Here is a 10,092-nt window from a genome sequence, read left to right as displayed (position 1 = left end):
TAAATTTAAACGAACAGTCATCTCTGAAGACCTTACATAAGCAAGAAACAAACTTTTCCTATGAGAAGTCACTAAACGGGGGTATTGCTTGTTACCATGGCATAGCCTAGCCTCTCCTGAGTCATGCGACCTGAAATAAAAATTACTACAGTCACTTTAGAACTAAAAAAACTAAGAGACAAATGAGCTATTCAAAATGCCTTGGCTAATTAATCACAGAAACATTATTAGATCCAGTCCTTCTGATTTTATTTCCTATTAAAATATCTTATTTCTTATCCTTCACCATGTTGATTCTTGCTATGTAACAGAGAAAATTATATTAAATAATAAAGACAGTCCATCATGGATAAACCACAAGATCTGGCCAAACATCAGCATATGCAAAAATAAGCTATTCGATTCATTAGTTTCTTTGGAGATATAGATGGGTACCTAACTAGAACCTATCTCTTCTGCCTTCTATGGAGGAAAAAAAATCAAATATTTTGATCTGGGTTTTACACTTCTCCTCTAGAACTTGGGTGTCACATAAAAACAGTTTTGAAATAGAAAAAAATGAAAATACTCTGCTACGATAATGTTCTGCTAGCATACCTTTTCTACAGGGTTGACAAATGCAGTGTTAACAGGTGGTTGAGTGTGACGTTTGGGGTCTGAGCCTGATAATTGGCAAGAAAACCAGGTGGAGCTGCTGCTGAAAAGAATCAATGTGAAAATCGCTTCATTCCCTTTAACCTATTCTGGCAGAAAGGGAATCTGACATCAGCACTGCAAACAATGAGGTAAAAATTTCTATCACCTCTCATCTCTTAGCTCAAACTCCAGTCCAATTTCTTTTGTATTTCTCTTTTTTGTACAAGCATTTATAAGTACTACATTAGCTCTCTCTTACCACTGTGTTATGGCCCATTATTCTATCGTTTCGCTGTATAAATGGAACCTTAAATGACGAACTTATACCATTCTTCCTAGGAATGGGTTTTTTTTTTTTTTTTTTTTTTTGCTTCTTTCTTCCTGAATACATGATAAGTTCCCCCAAATCAGTCATTTATGAATTTCCTTTACAGTTTCTTCCATATTCACTTACTACTTTTTTTTTTTTTTACTAAATCTGTATTTTAGATTCACTGCTTTACGTTTTTATTTTTAATTTAACCATGCATTAAGATTCTCTCATATTTGATATGTTGGTTACCATGTTTTCTCAATGCAAAAAAAAATGCATCTATAACCATGGAAGTAAAATATGTTTGTTCATATACCATCTGCACTTCTTTTGAATACCATAGGTGGTATCACACACTGGGAACACTGATAGATAACACATAACACAGTGTCATTTATACATCAGACCTTTAAAAGGCTACTCATGCTTTTTAGAGTCTATAAGCTTTCAAAATTTGTTTCTTTAAAACTTCTATCTACATTGATTTTACTTTTTTGAGGTAAAATTATTGTACCGTTATAAGACTTTTTTTATACCAATGACACTTTAGATCTCTCTGAAATAAAAAGTTGGATATTTACCAAGTGAAAACCTTACATTAGCAGACTTTGAACACGGGTGTTCATAGTAGAATTATTCATAATAGCCAAAAGAGGGGAAAAACCCAAATTTCCATCAATGAATGATGAATAAACAAAATATAGTGTCTACAAACAATGGAATATTATTCAGCCTTAACAAGAAAAGAAATTCTGATACATGCTACAACATGGATAAATTTGGTGACATTACACTAAGTGAAATAAGCCACACAAAAGGACATATATTGTATGATTCAATTTATAGAGATATCTAGAACAGTCAGATTCATAGAGACAGAAAATACAACAGGGGGGGCAATGAGAAGTTACTGTTTAATGGTTACAGAGTTTCAATATGGGTTAATTAAAATGTTCATATATGATAAATGTTGTAAAACAAAGTTAAAATATTTAATGTCACTGCACTATACATTAAAAATGGCTAAAATGGTAAATTTTATGTTATATATACTTAAATAAAAATAAAATTAAATATATATAATACATATCACTTAACATGCTAGTGTGTTGAATGTCAATGACCTTTAATTGACAGCTAATAAATAAACAATATGTGCATTATCTTCAACAGCAATGTGTAACTGCTTTTAACCACCGCTTATGAGGATAATTTGTATTAATCCCTACATAATTGACATATCCTTTGCTAACTTTCTCTGAACACTATATTGAAATTAAATCTAGACCGGATGCAGTGGTTCATGCCTGTAATCTCAACATTCTGGATTCTTTAAAACTTGCACATCTTTGTGGCCACCCTTGTCTTACTGAGTCAGAATTTTGGGAAAGTGAGGACTGGGAATAGTTGTGAGTTATCATTCAAATGTCTAATAGTCACTGATCTGGAATCTGTTTGTTGCTCTTCATTTTCTTGAACCACGAGTACCCCAAATTTTACTTCCGTGCTTCATTTGAATTAATTTCATGATTCTCTCACTTTGGTCTTTCCACCATTAAAACAACAACAAGAAATAAACCCCACCTTGGCCTTACTAATATTAATACGTATAGCAACTGCCATACTTTTTACATTTAATCAGAGTTCAGGTCTTACTCTGGCTTGGTCTGGAAATTTTCGTCCGAAATCTTCCTTAAAGAAAAAGATATTTAACAATATTAACACTTTGTAAAAGCAAAACTTTAAACAGCCCTTTAGCAATTACTTCTATCTGATATGGAGTCTACAATGCATCTAAAGTGGTTCAGTTAGGGATCCAAAGGATTCTTTTTGCCCTAACACAAGTAAATCTCAATACTGTTGAAAGAATTCTAGAGTTAGAACAGAAAGAGACAACAAGCAAATATAAGGCCAAACGGAATTGAAATTGATCATGGATTATTTTAATGGACAGGAAAAGAGAGAGAGAAAAACACGTATTAGGGTTTGGCGGCTGTAGCAAGACAGTAGGCACAATTAATATAGAACTGGCTAGGCAATCTAGATAGTTTGTATTCAAACTTGCTGTGAACTATAATTCAGCAGTCACATTGCTGGTGTCTAGTGGCTTTTCCCAAGTCATGTGTTGGAGCTGTAGCTGTTTCCTCCTGATTGTGCCCTGGTGGTCTGCTTGTTGGAGGTCTTTTTTGTTCAATACACTTTTTGACTTGCTTTCCACTTCCCTGGTTGGTTCATTCACCTTAATTATGATTACCTGATTAAGAGTGGAGGTGACACATCCAAACCACTAGTCAGGGCAGTCTCATTAGGAAGGAAATTCTGCCATTTGTCTAATTTAAATTAAAAGGTGTGTTTTACACAGAACAAACCAAAGCAGCCAGCCACGGAAATTCCTTTTATCCAATCTATTTACTTCTCTTTGGTATTCAATATGATCCTTTAAGCCAAAGGCAGTTATAATAGGAGTTAAATGGTCCTCTAGTTTTTGAAATGGAAGTCAGATTTAGAAGGTGTTAGGTTTTTGCAGACCTGCTAAATTCCTAGGTTTAAACATTTCAATGGTGAATCACGAAGTAGCTTTAAAATGTATGCCTTTTTGGAAGTATTAAATAACTACAGAGAATGTTTTGTTATTTAAGAACATCTTAGGAAACAAAGCTTGGAAAGCAGCTCATGAATTTAATGCTATGGTACCATTTTTAAAAAGACAGGTTAATAATTGAATGGCATTGTCAAGAAAGAGGGAATCTAGAGAATTTATGAATGTATTTTGTCAAATGAACATTCTCTGTTGATATTGAGATAAAATGCTGAGACTGGCAGATTAAAAGAGAACACTGAAAATAGCTGAGAGTCATAGATAGTCCATTTTGGACTCAACTTCTCTCTTTTTGTCACCCAGATATCTGAATGTTGGAGATCCAGGGACTTCCACTGTTTCTCCAACCTGCCCCAGACCTCAGGAATGAGTGTCCAGTTCTTTTCCATATGGTGATGATGAGATGAAAAGTCTCAGCTAAATCATCTGAATCCTAGAGTAACTGAAAAAGGGGTTTCTCCCCTTTGATTTCCCAGACAGCTCCTCCAAAATAGAGGAAATATAGATATCATACATTCATGATCCAAATACATGCTTACCACTTATCCTCAGGGGTAAATCTTAATTGAATCTGTTAGCACACTGAACCACAATTTTCAAAAATACATTCTGACTTAATGATACACAGTACTTGGATTGAGCATAGCAATAGCATTCTCTACTTTTAATGACAAAAATGAATAGAGTGGTCATTCGGTCATACTAAAATAATCCCATCAACTCAACTTAGGATCACATAAGTAGAATATCAACTTGCCGGTCCCCTAGTAGCCCAGCAATCATGTGATGACAGACCTGGGCAGTTTAATGTCTCCATGTGCTTCCACATCAAGCTCCATCCTAATTGTGTGAAGCTGGTGCTTTCTTCTATTTCCAACTGAATTCCTCATTTTGATAGGGGTGAGTTTTGTTTCACTGATCTTTCCCACACAGGGACATACACAATTAAACATTGTTGGGAATTTTTTCTTAAACTCTTTTTGTTTTTAATCTCTCCTGCTTTCCTATTATTAAGAACTAGGCTGTTGGTCTTCTTTCCTTTCTATGTAAATTGACCTTATAATATTCCTTAACGATAATAGCAAAGCTAGGGCCCGTAAGTCATTCCCTTAGAGAAAGAAAGGGATTTGGTTGGCTATTTTGCTAGGAGACTGAAAATGGGAGAACTGCAAGTATACACTGAAGTTTTCTTGGGGAAATATGATAGATGCTGCTTCGTTCATAGTACAGGATAGACTAGGGTAGCAGAGTCCTGTTTGCTTGTTGGGTTTTGCCCAAGGGTGGCAAGAGAAGGAAGGAAACTAAAGAGAGAGATAGAACTTGTATGTGCTGAATCCTTGAACTTATACAAAAACTTCAGACTTCTGATTTGGTTTTCATGAAATGCAAACATTAATAACGATCCCGTCTCTTTCAATAGGAATTTCGACACTGTGAGCTCAACAACAACTGTTACCCAAATTAAAATTTGAATGTGAGATTAGGACATGAACTCAGTCTAGTTGCAATAAAGCAGACTAATCTCAAGCTTGGTCTCTTTCAGCCAGACTTCAAGGAGATCAAGGTTAACAAGGCCAGTAATGAGACATAGCAACACCACGTGCTTCCCGATAGGATGCATTGAGAAGGATATAACACCTCTGTGGTCCTCTTGCCAAAACTGCAAACCTGAGTTTATTCAGGAGGAAGCATCAGACAAACATACAATAAATAAGGTCATTCTACAAAGTAACTGTCCAGCCTCTTCAAAAGGATAAGGTCATGAAAGACAAAGGACCATCCCATCTTAGAGGAGACTAAGGATGATGACTAAATGCAATGGATTATGGATTGAATTCTGGACCAGCAACAAACACATTTGTGGACAATTGGTGAAATTTTCACAGCTCTGTTGATTACTTAATAGTATTGAATCATTGTTAATTTCCCAATTTGGATCATAACAACTGTAGTTATGTGAAGATTTCACCATTTTGGAAAGCTGGGGAGAAGGTATATGGGAATTCTTTGTACTGTTTTTGCAACCTAAAATTATTTCAAAATGAGAGTTAAAATTTGTGTTAAGTTTAATGAAGTTAATGGCTACAATTGATCGTATAAAGCTAGATTCCCCAGCAGAGTTGGAAAATAATTTTTCTGGTTTAATCTGGATAAACAGAAGATTACAGCACTAAATACAATTCAACAAGCATACTTGGAGAAGTTACTCAACATAATGCATAAATACAGAGTCAAGTTTGAAAAGACATAATCTTTGCCTTTTTGGAACACATAAATGCTGTCAAAACCTAAAAACTTCTTAAGAAAACAAGATGGAAAAATATTTGAAAATTTACAACACTAAAGCCACAATGGTGTAATTTAAATTATTCCCTGTACATCAGAAGGCACTTCAGAATTCTGTGATTTATTGACATTTTTGTTATGAATAGAAATTTTCTGTGTATTGTAGGCATACAGAGGAGCCAATTAAAACAAATGTATACGTATTAGAATGTAATATGAGATATTATCGTATGATATTCTAAATGATTAATCACACAATTCTCACAGCAGAAAATCTGATTCTTGTGTCATTTATGTACTCAAAGAAGTTTAATATGGGAATCTACTTTATATACCTTTAACTATGACAGAACATAAAAACTACCATACATGATAGTGAATCCAGGATGAAATATTCTATCTATGAGAATACTCTATTTATATGTGCCATTTGCATGATGTTTCTTCTCCTAGAAAAAGTTTTCCCTGAATTATGCATATGGAAAACTTCTACTCTGTCAGGAATCAATCTCAGCAACACCTCCTCCAAGAAGCCTTCCATCACTACCCTGGCATACATTCTTCTATGACGCCATAGTTTCATCTGTCTTCATTTTTCAGCCATAGGCATAATCACATTTTACTGTACTTTTCTATTGATTGTATTTCCCAGCTAGACATGAACTACTCTACCTCAATGCCTATTCCATTGAACCATTTTAATAAATATGTAAATAAATAATTTCTCCTGTAAATCCAGGACTAGAATGGATTATTTTCAGAACCAGTCACAAAAGATAAGTAAAACGATAAAAATTTGATTGTGACCTAAGCTGATTTCGTGGGAAATTGTTTATTCCGATGCAGATGGGCTGTGAAAAGGAATTCCGGCATTGAACCCTTGGGGTATAGATTTAATAACCAGCAGAAAAAAAATAATAGAAAATACCACACTCCCACAAGTTACTCTTGTTTGTCATGATCTAAAACAGTGTTGATTTGTTTTAAAAATAAAAATCCTCAAACTCACTGAGGACCCCTGAACTAAGAGTGTTTTTCATGGAGATTTAAGAAATGCTCACCTTTATTCTCATAATGAGATCTTTGAGGCAACATCAAGCACCTCAGAATCCTTTAAATACTGGTATTGGCAGGGCCATGTGGCACTCCAGTTAGGTCTCTGTGGGAATGTTTGGTCCTATAATTTGCCCAGAGCATACGTCTTCTATTTGTGTCCCTGTTGTCTGTCTTGGAAACCGGTGCCCGAATAATGAAAGATTAATGAGATCGTCTTCAGCCCTGCTTTCGGCAATCACATTTGTCCCTCATCATTCTGCTTCCCCGGCCCTGACATTTAGCCTCTCCTTACACTGCTGTCTTGATATTACAAATTGTGCTGGGTAATTTCCCCCAGCCAAAATAGGAGATTTAGAAGCATCAGGGAGTTCTGGAAATCTATCCTGCACCTCACAAAATGCTTCCTGTCCTGGCTTAACAGCCCGAAGGGAGAGAAGAAATGAGTCTATGTCGGGGTGGGGGGGGCTCTACAAATAATAAAATTACAAGACCCACAGAAGGAAAAAAGCTTGGTTTTCTTTCTAAGAATTACTATCTTGACACCCTATAACTAATATTAAGTTGGGAAATTTTTTAAACATTACTTTGCCTACCTACCTTAATGTGACAAGATTAGTTTCAGCAGTCTGGCTTTACAAAATTATTTCCTGAAAAAAAAAATATTTTAGCTGGTAATTGATACTCTTAACCTTGGTGGTAAAGAAGTTTGTGTTTTATTTTTTAAAAAGGGGCTAGGGTGTGGGTGGGAATTAGCTGACTTCATCTGGCGCGACGTATTCATAGTACATTCCTTATGCAGAGGAACTCCCAGGATCCTGTATCCTCATCAAATGCCAGAGAAAGTGGATTTATATGAAAGATTATTTCTGTAGCTATGGCAACAGCTTACTGAATCTATTTCTCTCTCTCTTTCTCTCTCTTAACGAATTGCCTAATTTTTCTAGTATCACAGAGATACTGTTTTGGTTAAACTTTGCATGGGTGTTAAGTTATTTCGTAAAAGTTGTTCTGTATGTTTAGCAAATAAATACTGTGCTATCCACTAGGATTTGGAGCTAGAAGATATGGGATCTAACCTCTCAGTTCTAATACTTTATCCCTTTTGGAAAAGTCACTTAACCTCTTTGAAACTCAGTGTTCTTACTGGTGAAATAAGGATAATACCTACTACAAAATTTTTGGTGAGGCTCAAGTGAGATCATGTACAGGAAAGCCTTTTGGAAATGAAAATGGCATTACATCATTGTTACCTGCTATTGTCATTGCAGTTTCACAGTATTTTCACAGTCCCTGTCTTCAAAATTCAGAATGTTTGGGTTTTAGAAAGGGATTTAGTACATATGGCAATTATTAGATTCAGTTGGGTCTGGGATAGCAACTCATAATCAAACACATTAATATTTCTGGACAAAAATAGACAAATATTTCTACTAAGTGTGATAAATAAAGACAATGTGTAGCTTCACAAACATTTAAGACAGGCTTTCCTTTCAAATCCATTACAGAAGTGTTTCATTTTAATAGCTTTTCAAATGTTTGAACTGGATATGAGAAATAGTCAATCTATATTCCCATGATTTCAATATTAAATGCCATTCCTTTTTGGGAAGTCCATGCAGACTCTGTTTTTAGGGAATATTTATTAAATGTCTTGGTGTCTATGGGAGACCTGCTCATCATGTCGTATAAACATTGGAAGAGCAACAACAACAAAAAAAAAAAAAAAAAAAAAGAAGAAGAAGGAGAAAAGAAAAAAAAGACAGGACAGCATCAAAATTTTAAAAACATTTGTCATCAAAGGACATTATCAAGGGATTGAAAAGGCAACCTGCAGAATAAATCATAATATATCTGGTAAGGGTGTAGTATCAAGAAATTATAAACAATGGGAGCTCCTATAGCCAGAGACTTCTGGAAAATATGTATCTTTCAGCTGCTAGACAAATAGTTGCCACTATGAAGTTATGGTTAAAAACAATGTAAAAGAACAAGAAGTGCTAAATGAAAAATGTCTTTTATGGCTCATTATTTTGAAATACCTTTGCCCTCTCTTCAGTTTATTTTAATTCATGAATACAGTTGTTCACTTAACAACAGGGGAAATCTCATTCAAGCTGATAGGCAGCCCTGCTTGTGTTTTCATTGTTCCTCCTCTAAGCATTGTTTTCTACTGTTAGGGCTTTTTGCGTCTATTGTATATACAAAGCATTTCCAAATCGCCTTTGAAGGAAGCAGTTTGACACGCTAAATTAAACGAAGCTCCAGAGACATTTGTTTTAGGCAGCAAAACAAACTCAACTAGACACACACAAAATGCCGAGCCCATCAGATCTGAAACTGTATTTCTTCTTGTCTGCAAGTTAAACAGCAGTAATGTAAATGAATGCGAATCGCTTGGCGAGGTGTGAGAAAATAAGCTGCAAATAAAAACAAAGCTGGCAAGTGAATGTTGAAACTGGTGGAATGTGATGATAAGGCAATGGGTGGGGATCTGAGCCTTCATTAGAGATCCTCATTTCTCACTCATTTCATTTCCAGTTATAAAGTCCAGTGAGATGGATTTTGGTAATTGCAAAGCTGATTGCTACAACAGTTTAGGGGAAATGAATACTGCAATTACTTTTTCTCTTTCTCTCTCTCTTCTCCCTCTCCCACTCTTTTGTTACATCCACGGAATTTTCAGAGAGCTTTTCCAAACTATCGGAAGGATCTTACTCATTGGTAGTTTTTACATTTCTATGGCCTACGGGCTCTAGTACAATTTTGTCCTTTAAAAATGAGGCATGATACCATCACCAGATGACAAACCAGAGCTGCAGTCTTGGTATCTTGGATATATAACTCTTCATACTACCAAGAAAATAAAAAGAAAACAAACAATCTCTAGTTGTCTAAATAAAGTTTCTATAAGGAAATAACGGAGGAAAGCAGATTTATTGGATATTAATGGTGACAGGATATAGGTTACAAACCTTCACATCAAGGGTGCTGATTAAATTGTACTCCAAGTTCTTTCTAAATTAAATTTATTATGATTAAATGGTAACCATTTAAAGTAGATTCGGTGGGACTGATCCAGTAGTCAGTTTTTCAAATTAAACAAAGAGAAACACCTCTGTTAGGTGTTGACATTTGTTTCCTGTAAGGCTCAGAAAGCATGCTAAGAATTGGCTGGATCATGGAAACAACAATACCGTGTACT

This window comes from Rhinopithecus roxellana, chromosome 5 (genome assembly GCF_007565055.1).
Source record: "Rhinopithecus roxellana isolate Shanxi Qingling chromosome 5, ASM756505v1, whole genome shotgun sequence".
Classification (NCBI taxonomy): Eukaryota; Metazoa; Chordata; class Mammalia; order Primates; family Cercopithecidae; genus Rhinopithecus; species Rhinopithecus roxellana.
Note: the sequence above shows the minus strand (reverse complement) of the source record.